General features: G+C 35.5%; 1 pseudogene; it reads right to left on the minus strand.

Annotated features, from left to right (window-relative positions):
• LOC149236163 (ketol-acid reductoisomerase, chloroplastic pseudogene) overlaps positions 1-2,756 on the minus strand; it is a 54,934-nt pseudogene extending 52,178 nt beyond the window's left edge.
• Between the last annotated feature and the right edge of the window lie 3,728 nt (positions 2,757-6,484).

Consider the following 6,484-nt stretch of genomic DNA (forward strand, 5'->3'; position numbering starts at 1 on the left):
TAAAATTTGTGGTTTTCTCCCTTAGGTGTTTCCACTTATATTGGGTGTCTTCATGTGTTTATTCTTGTGTGTTGTGTGAATGTTTTGAATACTTGATAAACAAATCTACAAATTTCTTTCCTTGACACCTGCAAAAGGAATTCAATAATAATTGATCACAAACACAAACTATTAACTCCATAAGAAGAAGATTAAGTTGAGAAAAAATAAAATTTTGAATTATTGATTCACCCCCCCCCGTAATTCTCAATCATAAATATCAATTGGTATAGCAGTCTAACAACTAGAAGGATGTCCTAAGTCAGTAAAATGGCTAGTCAAGAAGGATGCTCAACAAATAAAGCCCCTCTATTTACTAGTACAACCTATGCCTTCTGGAAAGTAAGAATGAAGACATATTTAATGTCTCTAGGAATAGAAGTTTGGGTTGTTGTGATGATAGGGTATGAAGAACCAAAGGAAACAACTAGTGACAAAGATGCGAAACTAAATTTTACAGTTAATGAAAAAGCTATGAATGCACTTATGAGTGGTCTATGTGAGTCTGAATTTATCAAAGTAATGCATTGTGAGACAACTAAATATATCTGGGTTAAATTAGAAAATATTCATGAAGGGGATAAAAAGGTGAAGATGGCCAAATTTCAAGTGTGTAGAACACAATTTGAGACCTTAAAAATGTATGAAGATGAAGATATATCTAAATTATTTTTAAGAGTTGATGAAATTGTAAATGTCATGTTGGATCTAGGAGAAACAATCAACGAAAGTGTAATAGTTTGGAAAATTTTGAGGTCATTACCTTCTAAATTCAATCCTAAGGTTTCATCTATTGAAGAAACAACAAACTTTGAGACTTTGAACAGTAATCAACTACGTGGCTCTTTGACAGCATATGATATGAGAATTCCAAAAGGGAAGGCAACCAATAGAGAGGCAACTTTCAAGGTAAACAAGTCCATAGAAGAAAAGGAGCAGTCATGCTCAGGTTCTGATGAATAAGAAGAAATATTTGTCAGACGGTTGAAGAGAAGCATAGGTAAGTATAAAGGAAAACTTCAATTTAAGTGTTTTAACTGTGGAAGAATGGGACATTACGCATCAAAATTCCATATAAGAAAGAGGAAAATCGGCCAAAAGCGAAAGAGAAGAACAAGTCTAACAAAATGCAGAAAGAGAGAAAATTCAAAAGGAAGAATTTCTATGCTCAAGAAGATAGCAGTGGTTCTGAAACTTTCAATGAATCCTCTAGTGAATATGGAACTAGTGAATTCATGTTGATGGCCTTGTAACTTGAAAGGGATTGCCAGGAATATGAAGAAGAAGAAGAAGGTGAGGTAGACCTTGAGGGGGAGTTAATCAGTTCCCTAAATGAAATAGAACGCCTTAAACTAAAGAATAGAAAGATGATCTGAATTTGAAACTACTTGGAATTTGTTTGCAAGGTATTCAATTCAGAATTAAACATGTTTAAAAGATTTCCATGTCTTGCAGAAAGAAAACACATGAAATTTTTAGTTGTTCATGACCCATTTAAGCATAGCAGAGTTATTTCCTTTTACTGTTTAACACATTAAAATGAATTTTTTTTGCAAAATAAATCAACCACAAATGCAAAAGAAGTTGATAAAGCAGTTCACCCCCCCGAGGGCTACTTCTGCTGGGTCCAAAGCTCCCAACCGGGCTTCTCCTTGTTTTTATTAAATGCTCAAATTGAAAATACAGCTGAATAGAAGCATCTACAGGAGAAATAGATGGTAAAAATGGATTCAAAACACTTGAATCCTTTAGGATTGACTATTGGATCATCTCCAATGGATACCTGCAACCCTATACAGTCTTCACAAAACTGGGCCCTAGTGGCTCCTAGAACTTTCACGGCTCCAAAAATATCACTCCTGTATTCATCCTCCAGAGTAGTTGCAAATGTAAATGGTGAACCCAAAGCTACTGACCATCCCAAAGCAACATCTGTTGCTCTCCCATCAACATCCTGATGAACAACAAAACTAGAGTTTATTCCTGCACCATTAATCTGCTTGCCCTGGACATACAAGCGCCTCACAGATGGCCCCATGCCCTTTGGACACACAGCTATCACACTAATGTTCTTTGGGAAGTCATCCCCACAAGACTGCAAATGTCCCAGTAAAAATCCATGAGAGAGACCAAGAATGCTGTTTGGTTTCATGGTGGAAAATATTTTTGTGTAATTGTCTGCCTGTGCAGCATCAGATATAAGAAGTAATACAAGGTCACTGCCAGATACAGTCTCTATAATTTCACCAAGAGTTCCATTTTCTTCTGAAAATCCTGCTGCACATGCCTCAACGAAGGATTTGGAGCCTTTCCTCAGGCCAATCTTCACTACAATGTCTGATTTTGCTTCTACCAAAGAATCCCTCAAATTTTGAGCTTGGGCAGGACCCTGAGAACCCCAGCCAATGACTCTGATCTGTTTGATGCCTTTGAAAGCCTTGGGGAGCAGCTCGAACAGATCTCTCCCTCCTCTCACAATATACTCATCTTGGCCAGCAAGCGTGACCTTCTCTTTCTTGAAAACATCGGTTTGGAAATCGATGCGCGAAGGCGTTTTGGTGAGAGGGGCGGCCACCATGTGAGCACCCAGGGCTCCCCCTCTGCCGCGGCCCCTGGTATTTAACCCCCAGTTTAACTTAGTGGGGATTTTCACTCCCTTTAACGACTGTGAACAAAACCCCAAATTACAGGGGCCGTTGCGCTTCTCGGCCTGGGCGCTGCCAGGAATATGAAGAAGAAGAAGAAGGTGAGGTAGACCTTGAGGGGGAGTTAATCAGTTCCCTAAATGAAATAGAAAGCCTTAAACTAAAGAATAGAAAGAAGAAAGAGATCCTATTGAAATATGTAAAGGAAGAGTCAAATTCAGAAGACATTATCAAGTTCAAAGTTGAACTTGAAGAAGCAAAGAAGGTGGAAGACTTTTTAATGAAGCAAATAAAAGAGAAAAACCAGGAGTGTGAAAGATTGGAGGAAGAGGTGGTTTGTCTAAAGAAAACATTAGAGAAGGCTCAAACTGAACTAAACATGAATATTCAACAGATAAAAGGATATGAAAAAATGGACATGATATTAAATTCAGATGTCTCCACTCATAAAGACTGGGTTAGGCTATGGAGGAGAATCTGGTAAATCTAAGGCAGAGGATAAAAATACAATCACCTTTGTAAAAGCTGCTAGGGGAGAGGATGAAAACTCTCATAAATCTAAGAAAAAAAATTGAGCAACACTCCAACATCAAGTGAACAACTTCAAAGGAACATTGTCGATAAAGTATAGAAGGTAAATGAAATGGACAATCAAACAACAATCTATCAGAAACTGCATTTCTTCAAGAGACAAAATTATTAAATGTTAAGATGGTTAGATTCTCAAACAACATCCACTACCAGGTACAGATATTTGTTTTATGGATATTGATACTACTATAAAAAATTTGGACATAAAGCCATAAATTATAGAGTTAATGTCAAAAGAATTGATTTGGGAAATTTTAAGACGAGAAACAATGGATTCACAAACATTAAAACAAACATGAATCTAGACAATAATGCATTTGCTCCTGTCCTTGATATCATTGAATATTTCTATTGTCACAACTTTGGGCACAAGTATTATGAATGTCAGCTTAAAGACAATAAATTAACATCTTAGAACATTTATAGAACAAATGGATGCATAAAATGGAGAAATAAGGTAGAAGAAAAGAAACCTGACAAGTGTGATCTAGTTTTGTATGATCAAGACCAAAACAATAAACGGTATGTGGATAGTGGATGCTCTAGAAATATGACAGGAGATAAAAGCAAGTTTGTTTCCTTGAATGAAAATAAAACTAGAAATGTCACATTTGGTAATGATGAAGCAAGAAGAATTAGAGGAAAAGGTATAGTCAGTCTGAAAAACAAAAGAAGAAAGGCTCAAGATGTGCTATATGTAGATTGTCTAAAACATAACTTGTTGAGTGTAAGTCAGATGTGTGACCAAGGGTGTGATGTTCTCTTTAAACCTTAAGACCGTGAAATTAGTTCAACATCTATAGGGAAGGTTCTGGCTAAAGGAGTTCAAACTAATAATAATGTATATATCTTGAAAGAAGAGAGTGATGAATGCTACATCAGAAAACAAGATGAATCATGTATATGGCATAGGAGATTGGGGCATCTCAAATTTGATCACATCATCAAACTGAGTAAGAAGGGAGAAAATAGAGATCTACCAACAATAAATAAGCCTCAAAATACTTTCTGCAAGTCATGTCAAATGGGTAAACAAACACGAACATCATTCAAAGTCAAAGATAAACTATCAAGTAGTAGGCCTTTGCAGCTATTTCATATGGATTTGTGCAGGCCTTATAGAACAAAATCACCAGGAGGAGAACAATATTTCATGTTGGTAATCGATAACTCTTCAAGATTGACTTGGGTGACATTTCTCATAAATAAGTTACAAGCATTTGAGAAATTTAAAACATTCAAGGCATTGGCAAAAAATCAAATAGGGTGCAAGATAAAGTGCATAAGGTCAGATGGAGGAGGTGAATTTACATCAGATGAGTTTGCAGACCTATGTAATGAATTTGGGATAAAAAAATATACTATTGCAGTCACACCACAAGAGAATGGAGTCACAGAGAGACAAAACAGGTTTATTCAACAAATTGCCAAAGCCATGATGCGAGAAAGGAACATTGCTCAAACCTATTAGGCAGAAGCAGTGCATACAATAGTACATATTCTCAATAAGTCACATCTTAGACCAAACTTTGGTAAGACACCTTATAAACTGTGGCACAGGAAACCAACATCAATAAAGCATTTTAAATTATTCGGGAGTAAATGTTCTATAAAAAATAATGATGAAAAGCGAGGAAAGTTTGATGCTTGATCTGATAAAGGAATATTTTTAGGATATTCATCAAAAAGTGAGGAATACAGATGTTATAATAAAATATTGCATAAGATTGTGTAATGCATAGATGTTAAGGTTGACGAAGAGCCACCCAATAAAAACAAGAGCATAGGTTTTATCAATCCTCAAGAACATCATCATCATATCAATAAAGAAAGTGAAGTACAAGATGAAGAATTAGAAGATACAAAGACTTATTCAAAATTACCCTCAAGACAAACTCAAAAGAATCATCCTAAGAATCAAATTATTCGAGATAAAAGTGAAGGAGTACAAATGAGGAGGCAACTAGCAAGAAAATATGAGCAAGTTCATATAGCTATGTTGTCATAGATAGAGCCAAAGAACTTTAAAGAGGAAAGTAAATATAAAAGTTGGATAGATGCTATGAATGAGGATTTAGATCAAATTGAGAAGAACGAGACTTGGGAACTAACACTAAGACCTATCGGAAATAATGCCATTGGCACAAAATGGATATTCAAAAATAAGATGAATGAACAGGGTCAAGTTATTATAAACAAAACCAGGCTAGTGTGTAAGGCTTACTCACAAGTGTAAGGTCTTTACTATGAAGAGAAATTTTCACAAGCAATCAGGATTTTTTTGGCCTTTGCATGCTACAATGATTTCAAGGTGTACCAAATGGACATGAAGTTTTCCTTCCTAAATGGTGATCTTGAGGAAGAATTCTATATGGAACAACCTGAAGGTTTTTCATTATCAAATAAGAATAACTATGTTTTCATGTTAAATAAAGCACTATATGGTCTTAAAAAAACACCATGAGTGTGGTACTCTATACTAGACAAGTACCTTCAAAACCAGGGGTTCAAGAGAGGAAGAGATGATAGTAATCTGTACATAAAGGATGATGGAGATGAATGACTTATTATAGTTGTGTATGTGGATGATATTAAGTTTGGAAACAATAAATCTCATCTAGTAGAATGGTTTTTGAAGAGATGAAGACCGAGATCGAACTGTCTATGATTGGAAAACTTACATTCTACCTAGGGCTCCAAATAATACAAAATCTTGGAGGCATATTCATTTCTCAAGAGAAATAGCTTAGAGATATGTTGAAAAGATTCTAAATGGAAGATTCTAAACCTGTCTCAACCCCCATGACTATTGGATGTAAGCTATGTGCATATGATGAATCACTTGATGTGGATCAAAATATTTATAGATCTATGATAAGAAGTATATTATACCTAAACAATTTCTCAACCAGATATAATGTTGGCAGTTAGCTTAGTAGCAAGATATCAATCAACACCCAAACAAATCCATTTGTTAGCAAGAAAAAGGATATGCAGGTACTTGAAAGGGACTACAAGCTATGGACTATGGTATCCAAAAGGTAAGGAATTTACATTGATAACATACATAGATGTGAATTGGGCGAGTTGTGTGGATAACAGAAAAAGTACAAATGGCAGTGCATTCTACCTAGGAGAGTCTTTGGTGGAATGGCTAAGAAAAAAACAAACATCAATTTCTCTATCTACCGTGGAAGCTGAATACATAA

This window comes from Pinus tabuliformis, chromosome 8, assembly GCF_031772625.1.
Source record: "Pinus tabuliformis cultivar Carrire ecotype Pingquan chromosome 8, CPIR1, whole genome shotgun sequence".
In the NCBI taxonomy this organism is placed as follows: Eukaryota; Viridiplantae; Streptophyta; class Pinopsida; order Pinales; family Pinaceae; genus Pinus; species Pinus tabuliformis.